Here is a 16,943-nt window from a genome sequence, read left to right as displayed (position 1 = left end):
TTGGGCTGCACGGTGGCTTGGTGGTTAGCACTTTCGCCTTACAGCTAGAAGGTCCCCGCCTTCCCAGGATCTTTCTGCATGGAGTTTGCATGTTCTCCCTGTGGATGCCTGGGTTTTCTCCAGGTTCTCCAGCTTCCTCCCACAATCCAAAAACATTCTCAGGTTAATTGGTAATTCTAAATTGTCCGTAGGTGTGAATGTGAGTGTGCTTGTTTGTCTCTATATGTAGCCCTGTGATAGACTGGTGACCTGTCCAGAGTGTCCCCTGCCTTCACTTTAAGTCAGCTGGGATAGACTCCAGCCCCCTGCGACCCTATTGAGGATTAAGAGGTGTATAGACAATGAATGGATGGATGGATGGACGTTGAAAACTCTCTTATAACTACTTCTTGTCACGCCAGAGATCTGTGCTGAATAACTGTTTGGTCAGTGGGCACACATGTTCATTACAGAAGGCACGCTCTTTGCTCCATTATACACCAGCACCCAGTACCTCGTCACAAAGATTACCCAACAGCCCACATGGCCTCCATTCACAAATCCAAAATAACCCTTCCTGCCTGCAGCAGCAGCACAGCTCCTGCCAGCCAATCAGAGCTCAGAGTTCCGCCGGCAGAAACACAACGGTTACCAGCCACTCTTTTCATAACCAGTGATCCGAGACCTGTTAGTGGCCATGTAAACACACACGCACGCACGCACACACACACACACACACTGGACCTTTTAGTGTGTACATGAAGAAAATGCTGTCAGCTCTATGGAAGAGAACAAAAGTCTTTGTAACAGACAATTAGGATCCCTGCTTCTGTTCTCGTCTACATCCATGCATGCCTTCCCTCTTCCTCCCATATCCTCCCTATTCCCATCCTGATCCCCCCTTCACCCCCTGCACTGAAGCTCCTTGAGGGCCTGTTGAGCCTGTCAGCTCCTGCTAGGACCAAAGCAAAGGAAGAGAGACAGGACACCAAAAAAGTTTAAACAAGCACCAGTGGGTAAATGTGAAGTGATGTGACTGAAGGCAGCACCGAGGGCTTTGCTAAGATTAAAAAACTGCCTTGGTTAAGCAGCCTACAGTGTGTAAATTCTGTATGACAGGCAATCTGGTTGCCATAAAACCTATTTCACCTCTGTTCTGATGATACTTACTAGTGAAGACTTGTTTTACTAGCGCAATTTTGCCTTAATGTTTCCCCTGGCAACACTAAGCTGTTATGTTTCACTCCACAGAGCCCAGGGAGGCCTCTTGTTATTAACAGGCTCTGCCACTTAAATGCATTTTCTGCTTATTGTCTCTTGATTCATTTTGGTGATTTTAGGGTGCTGTAAAAGAGGAACTGAAATGTGAATTCTCTTTAGTGTTTGTGGAAGAAATTGTCTCTATTTTTCAAAAGATGACAGACATATTTGTGAAACACCAATTTCAGTGAGAACTGAGGCGTCACTTAGAGATGTGCAATTATCTTAAATTGTGAATTTGATTCCCCTAACATGTTATCAAGCATATAAAAAAAATTATAAAGAAAATTTACAAAACAAGAAATGGTGCAAAAGTGGAGGTGAAAAAACCTGGCTCAAGAAATGAAAAAGAAAAGCCTAAAATAAAGAAAAAACATTATAACAAGCTAATGAAATGTGAAAAAAAATGTTCAGATCCAGCAGGTTTGTTCCAGGTTATTGTATACAAAAGACTGTCTAGATATGTCAATGGCTAAACATTCTAGATTGAAAAAAGACAAATTGTTTATATTTTCTCTTAAACAAGTTTACATAGAATACACTCTCTGGAGACAACTGTATATTACACACTGTGCAGTTAATTCAGCTCTTTCTGATATTCGTCAAACTATTTGTCTCCAGCAGTTTGTGTCACAATATCTAAAAAGTGTATAGGATGTATGTAAAAGTGTGATATTTGCTTTCCACATAGATGGGCTGCAATCCTGATTTGAAATTGCAGCTGATGTGTACCACTGATTGTCACTAGGTGGCGGCTCCACAAGACTCACTGACTCCGATGGACTTCTATTCAATATGCATCAACATTTTTCCTAATATATGAGGTCAATACATTTTTTCCACACGTTATTAGGATGTCATTAGCTACATTTTCTCCTTCCTTCAGTGTGCTGGTGGTCATTTTGAAAATCCATCCATCCACCCATTATCTATACACCGCTTAATCCTCAGTAGGGTCGTGGGGCTGGAGTCTATCCCAGCTGACTTAAGGCAAAGGCAAGGGACATCCTGGACATGTCAGCAGTCTATCACAGGGCCACACAGAGAGACCATAATCACACTCACATTCACACCTGTGGAAAATTTAGAATGGCCAATTAACATCAGCATGTTTTTGGACTGTAGGAAGAAGCCAGAGTACCCGTACGTATGCACGGGGAGAACATGCAAACTCAGTGCAGAAAGATCCCAGGCCCAGGCTGGGACGGGAATCGGGGATCTTCAAGCTGTGAGGTGACAGTGGTAACCACCAAGCCACTGTGCAGCCTCATTTTGAAAATGGTTTCATAATAATGCTTCTGGCTTGCCTGGTCAAAGAACGTGATCATGGCTGGTTTGGTTGGCATGTCTGGACTGACAGAATGGACCCTAAAGCCATGCTAGATGGTAGTTCAGCTCGGGTGACAACATGATGTCTATGGCTTCTAGCTCATTGTCACAGTAACATACCCGTGCAGCACCTAGGTTACAAGTTTAGTGCAGAGCCACAATTTCTTTGACTGTAGACAGTTTGGAAAATAACAGCTATCTGATGATTAAGCACATCTCCAAGCCAAGTTTCAAACTTGGACAGCCAGAAGATCCCACAGATTCACACTCCCTTGAAAAAAAACATGGAGATTCAGCTACTTTGAAAAAGTAAAGAGATGCCATGACTTCTGAAAGGTTATAGATGTTTTCCCAGAATCAGAATCAATTCAACTGAAAACCCACTAAAATGCTGGAGATGCTTCATCTGTCCATCTGTGCCTGATCGCAAATACATGATATAACTAATCAAGGTTTGTTTGGTGTTACCCTGTGAAAGGCTGGCAGGCTGTGTGTGAAATAAAACAGTAAAAACATGAAATATATCAGTTGCGCCAGGAAGAAAGAATTAATTAAAAAATTTAAAAAATAACATTTACTGTGCATTCTTTATCTGTTAATGACTAGAAATCTTTGCAAATCATACAGAGTAATTTGTAATTTTTGTTTTTATTATTGCTGCTATGGCTGTCATGATCAGATCAGATTTTTTTTACTACGCAAAGGAATTCACAAGAACAATATTGCTGCTATGTCCAGTTTAATTTTCACAAAAATAATGATGCTATCAGTCAAATTCATCTTTAATTTTGTTTACTGCATGTTTTATTGCTTTTAGGGCAAGTGAATTACAGGGAGTGAATGTAGGGAAGTGAAGAGCAACAACCAAGAACAATTACAGTTAATAAATAGTAAAAAGACAAGCAGATGACAAACAAAAGCTCCACGATACAATTAATACAATGTCAACTGAAGCCCCCTACTATGGAGTATTGTACCATACTATCACATGTATATTATAAATGTGGCATTAATATTTCCTTCTTTAAATATCACAGTTATGGTCAGTACCAGTATATTGTAACAACCCTAGCTACTAATTGAAACAAACACGCAAGATACTGCAGAAACGTGCTCATTTAACAAAATAAAATCTTAATTTCACTGTAACTTAAGAACTGCATTTTATTTATATTTAAATGTCAGTAAAAGTATTTGTAATTGAGTGTTGAGTCCTTTTCACACTGTCACGTAAAAAAATGAAAGCATGCATGACAGAACACCACACGTTTACATCTAAATGAGCATGTGTATGCACAAGTGTGTTTTCTCCCCCAACGCAGCTTATATAAGATTATTCCTCTCATTCAAGAGTCACTCAAATGTGCTCCCCTAGAAGATCATAGCTATGCTGCAGCACATACGCGAGCTTCTTCAGCATTGTGAGGCGAGTCACCGAGAGGCACAGTTCCCTGGTTGATTGGATTTTTCAAGGAAAAATCCAATCAAGTTCTTTGAAAAGCTGCAGCCACTGTTCATGCTCTGCTGGGTCAGGTTGTGGAGGCCCGAGGAGGCCAGGAAGGTGAGGAACTGAGCCGGGGTCAAGGCATCTGGCGACGGCAGGCTTTAGAAATCCCCACTTGCCCGGTGCCCCTTCTGTTTCATTAGCCACCCCCTCTTCCCATTATCAACCCACTCTAATGTAGATGAGGGGTAGGAGAGGGTTTGTGTGTGTGTGGGGGGTGGGGGTGGGTAGGACTGTTTGTGTGTGTGCTCAAGTTTATTTGCTTGTGCTTGTGTGCGTGCGCGTGCGCGTGCGCGTGCGTGTGCGTGTGCGTGTGTGTGTGAGTGTGTGTGTTCTCCATCTCCCCGTCAGGCAGGATTCCTAACTCCTGCTTTTCTCCCTGTGAACAGCAGCAGACCTAATGATCCCACTGTAATTGCACAGTGTCAATATTGTTGCATTTAGATTCCCATACCTCTCATATAATATGCACAAAAGGGGATTTCTCATCAGAACTCAATACACCTAAGCTTAGAAAGTTGGCTGGGCAGCATAAACACTGATATCATGTTGCGTCCTGTGAACTGCAACTTTGTTGAAATCCTTGCTGCTCCCATGTTGTCAAATTAAATGTCTTTCTTGGAACATTTCTTTTGAAGTCACTGCTTTCATGTTTGTCCAATATTTCTGTGACGCATGCAGCAGTCACTAATTTCAGCACTTAAACCAGAGATGTGGAATGTGGGGAGCTTGTTACTTTTCTGTCCTCCACTTACAGCTCAGAGGTTTATTCATGTTCAGTCTTTATGTAGATAAGTCCAACAATGAGCCACAGGATTGTAGCATAGCAGTAGATCTGTTTGTCACGAGGTAACGGGACAAATCAGGGTTTGGGCTATTATAGAGTGTCTTGGTCATTATGGTCACAGCTATTGTTATGGACCAGTCATTGTTGAATGAAATGTTGACTTTTGAAGTAAGAAATGAACAGTTTTTCCTTTGTTGTCATAATTGAGGTAGAACGCTACGTGGCTCTGTGTAGCTGTGTTTCTATATGATTGTAAAGCAGTTTCGATGATTAAAATGTCAACAAAAAATATAAAAAACAATAAAGAAAATGCAAATTAGACCGGTTTCCATTGACTGCATTGGAGCGATTAATCTAGACCGGGCTGGGTCATCAGAAGGTGGTAGTACAGGGCGTGCAACACATGCTCAACAGCAAAAAAAATTGTAAAGATAAAGAAACAAACAAAACTTTCCCCATCAGTGAAAGAAAAAGGAGAAGTCTTAAGTCTTCAGTCAACAAGGCAGAGATGATCTAAAAAGCAAGGAAAATTTAGTTAAGTGAAAAGGTGCTTCAATCGTCATTGAAGCACATTAATTCTTTTCTAAAAAAGGTCAAAAACCACCTGGACTGAGCAAAAAAACTTTGATAGTGTTTTTTGTTTTTTGTTTTTTTAATTTTGGCATTTTCCATCATTGAATGTGTATCTTCAAATACTGCATAAAAATACACACTACAGCTTGTTTCTCAGTCATCCCATATCTCACTCTGCTTCCTCCACAAAATGCATCACGAACCACACGACTGATGAATTACATATTTTACGCATAATGCTTCAGAAAATGATCTTTTATGCTAACTAGCCAACGTGCAGTCAACTGCCCCTTTCACCTGCCTCACACTGTGGCTTTATTCATCATCAAAAGCTGTCTTTTTAAAATTAAAATGTGCACATGAAATAAAATCAGTATTGATTAAGATCAAAATACCAAGAAAGAAAAAAAAGAAATCTATGAGAAAGAAATAAGACTACACTTTGCGTAAACTAACGGCATATAAAATTGGATAGATTTATAGATGGAGGACACCCACCCAACTCTCGAAGAGTTGGTTGATTGACTTGACATACCATCTCTGAATTGGCTGTCGAAATCCTCACTGTGGGTTGTGTTGACCAATCCATCCACCCTGACCTCCTCCCTCTACAACAACACATCACCACACTTCCTTCTTTGTAACTACAAGAATTACAGCAGCCATTGGTCTTGATAACATATTAGGTCATTTTTGAATGGAAACACAAAAAAGAAAAAAGGAAATAGCAAATATTATTCTAGATTTTATTTAAAGAATAGATGATTAAAAATTAAAGAAGCCCCATGTTTTTAAAACAGTGATTGCACACTTACCCACTACTCCTTTGTCAATCCTGTCTCCTAAAAGTTATCTTTATTTATTACACAATGTTTTCTTTCTAAGACAATTTAAATGAAATGTAATGTAAATGTTTTTCCAGTTTGTGAAAAACTACATTTGGAATTCGTAAGACTTTGTGTGATGGGGCTTAGGCTATTTCTTAGATGAAGCTGTGGTTAAAATTGGTTGTGTTTATCCAAGGTTAAATAAAGACCACTGCTTTGTCCAATATTTAACTAGGACAGTATTTAACCTTTTCCTGCCCTTAATCAAATGGCCTGAACACCTAAATATAATGTTTAAATATTAATCACAGCTATGGTAGGGAAAAAATACTGTGTTTGGCTATGTCTCCCCTCCTGTGAGGTGGTTTAGAGACACTGGTCATACTTTGAGACCATTAAAGTCTTGTGTTCTTTATTTATCAAATTCTGTGTCTCTGATTAAGTTTATTTTCTATCTCTCGGTGCACAAACCTCCAGGTGCTGATCTTCTGATGGAGTGTCTGCTTCTGGTTTGCCTGGTCATGGTTTGTATGCAGCAATTACCACAAAATGTTTTAGAGTGCCGTGCACCGCCTTAAAAAGTCTTTGGCCACGATTCTCTTTGCTCAGAATAACAATGTGATTTGTGACACTTGTATTTAATTCTTATGCCATGTTTCTCACTATCACACTACTGCTATGTAATATTCTGCTGGAAATGTTTCTAAATTCTCACACTTTTTGGAGTATTTTCAGTTTTATATGAAAATATGACACATTTTCTATGTGTGTGATGAAAATATACATGAAAAATTCAACACAACCATAGTCGCTTTAATCTTGAGCTTTCGATCTCCTAATAGAAGGCCAGTCCTAAATCATTGTAGGACCGCTTTAAGCACTTTTCCTCAATTCTTTACGGGCACAATAACAGCAGTAGGCTCAGATTACAGGCTTCTTTCCCAGGGGGTGGTAAAATAACACAGAAAGTTCTTTGTGTGTATAATCGAAAATAAGACTTAGTAACTTACAAGGACAGCAATAAAGCAAAAGCATCAGCCCAGTGCCTGACATTGAACATTGAGTTACCACTCAATCCATTGACTTATAATAGGCAGACAATCAGTAGAGACATTCAGACTTTATTAACACCTCCAGTCACTGTGGGTTGTGTTGACCAATCCATCCACCCCAACCTCCTCCCTCTATAATAAGAGGGACAGCAACTCAATCACTGAGTTGGATCGATGGGGGCTCTGACACACTGACGTTCCAACAGAGCCATGTTACTAATGGGCTTAATCAAACTAAAAAAGAAACCGTAAACTCTGCACTTACCAAATTAATCCAAATCTATTCTCAGTACAAAGAGTCAAGATTCCTGTTTCAGTTTGGCTTTTGTTGTATTTGCATATGAAGGCTTTCGTCCGGCCGACTGTACTGCTGATTTAAATCTCTCTGGTAGCATAATTATATCCGTGGTCCCTCTTGATTTGAGGGTCATGAGAAACATTAAAATGCTTTTCTGCCCAAAAGCAAGAAAATTGAAGGATTAAACATTAAAAGTCTCTAATCTGTAACTGGCAGCGCGGTCTTATTCTTGCAGAGGCTGCTGTGAGAAACTGTTTCTGAAGTGAAGGGACACGAGAAGCAGTGCACGCTAGGATTTATGAGAGATTAAGGCAAACTTTCCATTTAAGATTAAATATGTGTAATCTTTAAACCAAACAAGACCGAGGGATTAGGAAGACTTGTATGACTAAAAAAAATCTCTTCTCAAGATGACATGTGATGCTAAGATTATAATATCTTGAAAGAATAGTTTAATCATGTACAGTGTGCTCAGGGTGACACGCTGGTCCGTCCAGATTCTTCTTTTTTTCCTGTGTGCAGTGCATAGTGCTTTATAAGATTTTTCCACAGAGTAGTATCTAAGGATGGGTAAATGTGTTGCTTCCATCTTAAAAATGTTTGTATTGAATTCAGCATTTGAATCAGCACATACTGTGAAATGATTTAACAAACTGATCAATGGTAGAGCTGAACAGTAATCTTTCCACCGTGATGTGTTTTTCTGGTTGGCTGAATTGTTTTAGGCTCTTTTAAAATTGTTTTAAAAAACACCAAGACTACACCATTTGTCAGAGCCAGAAACTGGAAGAACCATTAGATTTCCAACTTCCTAAATGACTTATCTATGATTTGTCATTACACCCTGAAATGTAACCAACACTAATCTTAAAATCGTGATATTTGATTAAAAATTATTTTATTCTCTATGTCTCAACAACAAAAAAATACACTTCTCAGCACAACCATGAAGTCATGACTGACTCAGCAAACAAAAAATATATCAGTGCCACACAGAGCAGGTAGGAGGGAAGTTAGGAAACAAATGAAAAATGTAGAAGTAAAATGTCTACTGTATATTGAGTTTTCTTTTTTTAAACAAGTAAAGTAGAACAAGGCCTTTAGACATTGTACCTTACCATAAAACAAATCATAGCATAGAAATGTATCAGGAAGAAACAACAAAAGTTCCAAAAAAAAGAAGTAAGAACCTAAATGGTAATAACACATTGTAAGATCTGGATAAAGCTATTTTATCTGTATTTTGATTTATCCATCCATCCATCATCTATCCACCACTTAATCCTCAGTAGGGTCGCAGGGGGCTGGAGTCTATCCCAGCTGACTTAAGGTGAAGGCAGGGGACACTCTGGACAGGTCACCAGTCTATCACAGAGCTACACATAGAGACAAACAGTCACACTCACATTCACACCTACGGACAATTTAGAACGACCAACTAACCTGAGCATGTTTTTGGACTGTGGGAGGAAGCCAGAGTACCCGGAGAAAACCCATGCATACACAGGGAAAACATGCAAACTCCATGCAGAAAGATCCCAGACCTAGGCCGGGATGCAAACCAGGGATCGTCTAGTCATTATCTACAAATGGAGATTCATGGAACAATGGTGAACCTTCCCAGGAGTGGCCGGCCTACCACAAGAGCACAGTGACAACTCATCCAGGAGGTCACAAAGGAACCCAGAACAACATCTAAAGAACTACAGGCCTCCCTTGTCTCAGTTACGGTCAGTCTTCATGACTCAACAATAAGGAAGACACTGGGCAAAAATGGCATCGTTCCAGAGTTCCAAGGCCAAAACCACTGCTGAACAAAAAGAACATAAAAGCACGTCTTACTCTTGCAAACAAACATTTGAATGATCCCCTAGACTTTTGGGAGAATATTCTATAAACTGACAAGACAAAAGTTGAACTTTCTGGAAGGTGTGCGTCTCATTACATCTGGTGTGAAAGTAGCACAGCATTTCAGAAAAAGAACATCATGCAAACAGTCAAACATGGTGGTAGTAGTGTGATGGTCTGGGGCTGCTTTGTTGCTTCAGAACCTGGATGGATTGCTGGGAATAATGGAACCATGAATTCTGCTCTCTTCCAGAAAAACCTGAAGGAGAATGTTCGGCCATCAGTTCATGGCCTCAAGCTGAAGCATACTTGTGTCCTGCAGAAGGACAACAATCCAAAACAGACCAGCAAGTTGACTTCTGAATGGCTTAAAAAAAAACAAAATGAAGGTTTTGGAGTGACCAAGTTAAAGTCCGGACTTGAATCCGATTGAATTGCTGTGGCATGACCTTAAAAAGGCCGCTCATGCTCGAAAATTTATTTCAGTTCTTGCTGCTTTGAATAGTTTTTTTTCCCTTAATAAATAAAATCATCATTTAAAAACTGCCTTTTGTGTTTACTTGGGTTGTCTTTGTCTTTTTGGTGAAGCTGTGGACTGTCCTTTATATCAGAAGTGGACAGGTCAACTGTTCAGCATCCTACATGTGATAAAAACCTCACCATACCCCAGTAGATAATTTAGTGTTGTGCTTACCGCTTTCGGGTATTTTTTAGACCACTTTCTTCATACGTCTTATTTTATATATCACATGATGGAATATAAATATCCAGAGCAACAACAGATGGACAAAGAAGACATTACAGTAATGCTCACTGGAGCAGTAAAGTCTGCTTTCATCCAGTATTTTAAAGTAAGAGCTGGCCCCTCTGGTGTTGCATGTAAAAGCTTAGGGAATCATTACCATGGCCTCTGCATAACCTCCATAAGTCAGGTTAGTGTCAATAACCTGGGCTTTAAAAATTGATAAGGGTGATCACCTCGCTCATGGAAAGAGCATTTCTGAACAGCAGACATCCCTGAGAGGTGATTCTCATATATAAGTCATGCCTCACATTCAGGATGCATCACTCTGAATATGGCTTTAGGACAGTCATCTCCTCTGTGTTTGGGCCTTATCAACATATTGCTCACCACAGAGCCCAGACACATGATTGAGAGAAACTATTAGGCTTAAATCATTCATAGATATTGCTGCACACTTCGATGCTTTTCTGTTTGATTTACCTTTAAGCCGAAATAAATCTGACAATTTAATGGCTGATATGATACAAAGTGCTGCTGATCTCTCTGGAAACTCTTGTTAAACAATTATTCATACGTGGGGCTGACCTCCATCACATGCAATGAAACATACATGATCTGGCAGTTCTGCATGACATATGTTAATGTGTCCGATCAAAATGCCAATTTGGAGAGTCCAGCTGAGTGCTCTAAAAAAATCTTTCCTGTTTGACATGTGGAAATGTCACAGAGCTGCATTTATTCATGTGAACATTAGAGACACATTCCTGTCCTGGGGCCCCAGAGACAAAAGACGTGGAACTCCCCAGAGGAGAGTGACCTGGAGGACAGACTCTCGCATACCAGCTGGACTGGACGCATATAGTCTCTCCCACACACACACTGCTAAAGCCATATCTGCTGCCTTACCGCTCATTTACATCGCACTTGGCTTAAAAAGAGCTGGCGAACTGTATGACACTTTATTTCTCATATGATGTGCCAAATGAGTCACACAGTAGAATACACATCATGTTCAGAGGACATGGCTAAGCATCGATCCCACCACTCCTCTCCTGCAGCCCTGAAGGGATGAGTGCAATAAATGTATGAGTGACATGTAATTGGATGCATTGCAACTGTGTAAACATCAAAGCTGCCCGAAGAAGGTCTTTGGCGTACAGTATTTGTTTAGAGGAGAAATCTGTCACATGAAAGGGCTTTAGTGTCTTTACACTCAACACACATTTCATAATTGACCACTGAGTTAATTAATATTTCAACAGAATAAATACAAGGACACACTGCCCCTTGCAAACAAACAATTTAGTGTTTGAGGAGGTTTACAAAGGCTCAACACAAGACAACAATAACTATAGGTTGCTGCCACCTAGAGGACATACGGAGAAATACATTCATTTTCATCATATTTAGGTTTGTCCTAGTTTTTGGTGTTGCTTTTAAAACGAATCAGAATAGGCATGTCTATTGTCTGTTGGTCGTATCCTTGAAGACCATCTTATTGTGTATTTTCAGAATTTTTAAACCAGCCATTATAATGTTTTTTACCCACTGCAGTACTTCTTATTTTATTTCATTTGTAATCATTGTGACAGTTGTAAGCAATGTAGAAGATTGCAGCTGCAAAACAAAAATTGTATTTTGTACTATATTCACTTATGTAAAATAAAACTGTGCATCTATTTTTTCCTTGTGTGGTCTGTCCAAGATGTGAGACCGTAGTTTTATATTGATTTCCATTTAGTATTCTTCCCAAAAATGAACATTGTTCTGTTTCTAGAAATGAATGGAAGTATGATGCATTTAGCAGTGATACTGCCATCACTGCCTTGGAAGAAATTTGGTTAAAGATCATGTCTTGTTTCGCTTTCTACAATGTAAAAATAAAATATTAATTTTAAAAATTTAGAAAGTTGAACATTTCTAAGCAACAAACTTTAGTAAAGTCTCTGAGTTGGCAGGCTGACTTAATTACTCCGCCAAGGAACATGTCGGAGTTATGTGACGATCGGCGTTGGTTTGTCAGTTTGTCTGTCTGTCTATTAGCAACATTACCCAAAAACAGACTATCGGATTTGGATGACATGTTTAGGGAAGGTCAGAAATGACACAAGGACAAAGCGATAAAATTTTGGCAGTGATGCAACTTATAGTCTGGATCCATGGATTTGTTAAAGATTTCTGTATCATTGCGAGATAGTGACACAGCGTCACTGCAACTATGACAAGTGAACGCTATATCAGCTGCCTGCTGATCATCACATGATTGCGATCCTACTACAACCGCTGCGGACTTATCGAGATTCATCTATAGCGAATCATACAAGGAACAACTGATTAAATTGTAAGGGTATTTACAAATCCCATCAATTCCCGCCACCCGCTACATATTTAGGTCATGCAATTCGGTATCTGTACATAACATACACATGCATAACACACGCTTGTGCTCAGTGCAGTCATTTTGTTTGTGGGTACATCTATATTAAATGGCCACATTCCATGTTGCTGTGATATCTGATCATCAATCACTAATAAAAAAAAATGCAGCTTTCTGGCAATGCCATATGGGGGAATGAACAGCCTTGGTGGAGTACTACACTCTCTGAGAGCTTTTCTTCTTTGTTAATTTAGCCAACTCAAAATGCTTTACTTCCATGAACATAGTACAAGTTAGCGTAACAGAGTATTGGCTTCATTATTGTTCATTGTAGAAAGTTAAAATGTTTAATTTTGTTAAATAGCAAAGTTAAATGTAACACATTTTTTTTACCTGTTGACAGCTGTTAGCACACTTGCAAGCATTCTCTGAAACCCCTAAAATTTAACCTCAGTGCAATGCATCCAGTGTAGTGTATGCAGAAAAGCTTAGCAGTTTTCTAAATAGTCTACTTTAAGTTGAGTTAAACAAGCAATCCATTCAACATTTAGTCAGCTACACTAAAAATAAAATTATTTTTGAGAGAGATAGTGAAATACCAGTTTAAATGGAATTAATACTGAAACAAGTATTTGAAGTTTTTCAGTACACTTCCTATGAACCTCAGATTTCTAAGGTCTAACAATTTGGTTATTTGTACCATCCATCCATCCATCCATCCATCCATCCATCCATCCATCTTCTACCGCTGGTCCGAGTCGGGTCGCGGGGGTAGCAGCTTTAGGAGGGAAGCCCAGACCTCCCTCTCCCCGGCCACATCATCTAGCTCCTCCTGGGGGACCCCAAGGCGTTCCCAGGACACGCTGGAGAGACATAGTCTCTCCAGCGTGTCCTGGGTCTTCCCTGGGGCCTCCTCCCGGTGGGACGTGCCCTAAACACCTCACCACGGAGGCGTCCGTGGGGCATCCTAATTAGATGCCCGAGCCACCTCATCTGGCTCCTCTCTACGCGGAGGAGCAGCGGCTCTACTCTGAGATCCTCCCGGCTGGCCGAGCTTCTCACCCTATCTCTAAGGGAGAGCCCAGCCACCCTGCGGAGGAAACTCATTTCAGCCGTTTGTACCCACGATCTTGTTCTTTCGGTCACTACCCAAAGCTCGTGACCATAGGTGAGGGTAGGAACGTAGATCGACCGGTAAATTGAGAGCTTCGCCTTTCGGCTCAGCTCCCTCTTTACCACGATGGACCTGTACAGCGCCCGCATTACTGCGGACGCCGCAGCAATCCGTCGGTCGATCTCTCACTCCATCCTTCCCTCACTCGTGAACAAGACCCCGAGGTACTTAAACTCCTCCACTTGGGGCAGGACCTCATCCCGGACCCGGAGAGTGCACTCCACCCTTTTCCGGCTGAGGACCATGGACTCGGATTTGGAGGTGCTGATCCTCATCTCAACCGCTTCACACTCGGCTGCGAACCGATCCAGTGAGAGTTGGAGGTCCTGGCATGACGAAGCCAACAGGACCACATCATCCGCGAAAAGCAGTGACGGAATCCTGAGGTCACCAAACCGGACTCCCTCAACACCCTGGCTGCGCCTAGATATTCTGTCCATAAAAATTATGAACAAAATCGGTGACAAAGGGCAGCCCTGGCGGAGTCCAACTCTCACTGGAAACGAGTTCGACTTATTGCCGGAGATGCGGACCAAGCTCTGGCACCGGTCATACAGGGAATGGACAGCCTGTATTAGGTGGTCCGTTACCCCGTACTCCCGGAGCACTCCCCAGAGGATTCCCCGAGGGACACGGTCGAAAGCCTTCTCCAGATCCACAAAACACATGTGGACTGGTTGGGCAAACTCCCATGCACCCTCAAGGACCCTACTGAGGGTGTAGAGCTGGTCCACAGTTCCACGGCCGGGATGAAAACCACATTGCTCCTCCTGAATCCGAGGTTCGACTATCCGGCGGACCCTCCTCTCCAGTACCCCTGAATAGACCTTCCCGGGGAGGCTGAGGAGTGTGATCCCCCTATAGTTGGAACACACCCTCCGGTCCCCCTTTTTGAAAAGAGGGACCACCACCCCGGTCTGCCAATCCAGAGGCACTGCCCCCGATGTCCATGCGATGTTGCAGAGACGTGTCAACCAGGACAGCCCCACAACATCCAGGGCCTTGAGGAACTCCGGGCGGATCTCATCCACCCCCGGGGCCCTGCCACCGAGGAGCTTTTTAACTACCTCGGCAACTTCGACCCCAGAGATGGGAGAATCTACGCCCGACACCCCAGGCCCCGCTTCTGAATCAGAAGACGTGTCGGTGGGATTGAGGAGGTCTTCGAAGTATTCCCTCCACCGATTCACAACGTCCCAAGTTGAGGTCAGCAGTGCACCATCCCCACTATACACAGTGTTGGCAGTGCACCGCTTTCCCTCCCGAGACGCTGGATGGTGGACCAGAATCTCTTCGAAGCCATCCGGAAGTCGTTTTCCATGGCCTCGCCAAACTCCTCCCATACCCGAGTTTTTGCCTCGGCGACAGCCGCAGCCACAGCCCGCTTGGCCAGCCGATACCCGTCAGCTGCCTCTGGAGTCCCACAGGCCAAAAAGGCCCGGTAGGACTCCTTCTTCAGCTTGACGGCATCCCTTACCGCCGGTGTCCACCAACGGGTTCGGGGATTGCCGCCGGGACAGGTACCGACCACCTTACGGCCACAGCAATGATCGGCCGCCTCAGCAATGGAGGCACAGAACATGGTCCACTCGGACTCAATGTCCCCCACCTCCCTTGGGACATGGTTGAAGTTTGACCGGAGGTGGGAGTTGAAACTCCTTCTGACAGGGGACTCCACCAGACGTTTCCAGCACACCCTCACGATCCGTTTGGGTCTGCCAGGTCTGACTGGCATCCTCCCCCACCATGGGAGACAACTCACCACCAGGTGGTGATCGGTTGACAGCTCCGCCCCTCTCTTCACCCGAGTGTCCAGGACATGCGGCCGCAAGTCCGACGATACGACAACAAAGTCGATCATCGAACTGCGGCCTAGGGTGTCCTGGTGCCAAGTGCACATATGGACATCCTTATGCCTGAACATGATGTTTGTTATGGACAATCTGTGACGAGCACAGAAGTCCAATAACAAAACACCGCTCGGGTTCAGATCGGGGGGGCCGTTCCTCCTAATCACGCCTCTCCAGGTCTCACTGTCATTGCCAACGTGAGCGTTGAAGTCCCCCAGCAGAACTATGGAATCCCCAGAAGGGGCGCTCTCCAGCACCCCCTCCAAGGATTCCAGAAACGGCGGATACTCCAAACTGCTGTTCGGCCCGTAGGCGCAAACAACAGTAAGGAACCGTCCCCCCACCCGAAGGTGAAGGGAGGCCACCCTCTCGTCCACCGGGGTAAACCCCAACACACAGTCACCGAGCCGAGGCGCAATGAGTATTGACACCCCTGCTCGGCGCCTCTCACCATTGGCAACTCCAGAGTGGAAGAGAGTCCAACCCCTCTCGAGAGGGCTGGTTCCAGAGCCCCTGCTGTGTGTCGAGGTGAGGCCGACTATATCAAGTCGGAACTTCTCAACCTCGCACACCAGCTCAGGCTCCTTCCCCGCCAGAGAGGTGACGTTCCACGTCCCTAGAGCCAGCTTGTGTAGCCGGGGGTCGGTACGCCAGGCTCCCCCCCCCGGCCGCCGCCCAACACACATCACACCGGACCCCTATGGCCCCTCCTGCGGGTGGTGAGCCTGCTGGAGGGGGGTCCCACGTCTCTTTTTCGGGCTGTGCCCGGCCGAGCCCCATGGGAAAAAGCCCGGCCACCAGACGCTCGACTTCGAGCCCCACCCCCGAGCCTGGCTCCAGGGGGGTGGGGCTCACCTTCCAACCCCACCACCGGGCCTGGCTCCAGGGGGGGACCCCGGTGACCCGCGTCCGGGCAAGGGACTCGTGGTTCCAAAGTTGTTGCTCATCACTGGGGTCTTCTGGGCTGCTGTTTGTCTGGTCCCTCACCCAGGATCTGTTTGTCTTGGGAGACCCTACCAGGGGCATAAAGCCCCCGACAACATAGCTCCTGGGATCATTGGGGCACGCAAACCCCTCCACCACGATAAGGTCGCAGCCCAGGGAGGGGGGTTATTTGTACCAAAGAATAAAAATGTGACATTTATGTTATGATTCAGTTGTGTAGCATACCTTTCATACTTTCCCCCCGTGGTGAAAAAGTGATGTGATGTATTACTTCAGTAAATAAAGTAATACCACATTGTTGAGTTACACCATTAGAAGAAAAACTTTATGAATTACAAAGATAATATAATTGCCAGCAGCTGTGCAGCAACAGGTGTGTGCTCTTGCGTTGTGTA

Source organism: Amphiprion ocellaris, chromosome 18 (genome assembly GCF_022539595.1).
Source record: "Amphiprion ocellaris isolate individual 3 ecotype Okinawa chromosome 18, ASM2253959v1, whole genome shotgun sequence".
Classification (NCBI taxonomy): domain Eukaryota; kingdom Metazoa; phylum Chordata; class Actinopteri; family Pomacentridae; genus Amphiprion; species Amphiprion ocellaris.
This window is presented reverse-complemented; position numbering follows the sequence as displayed.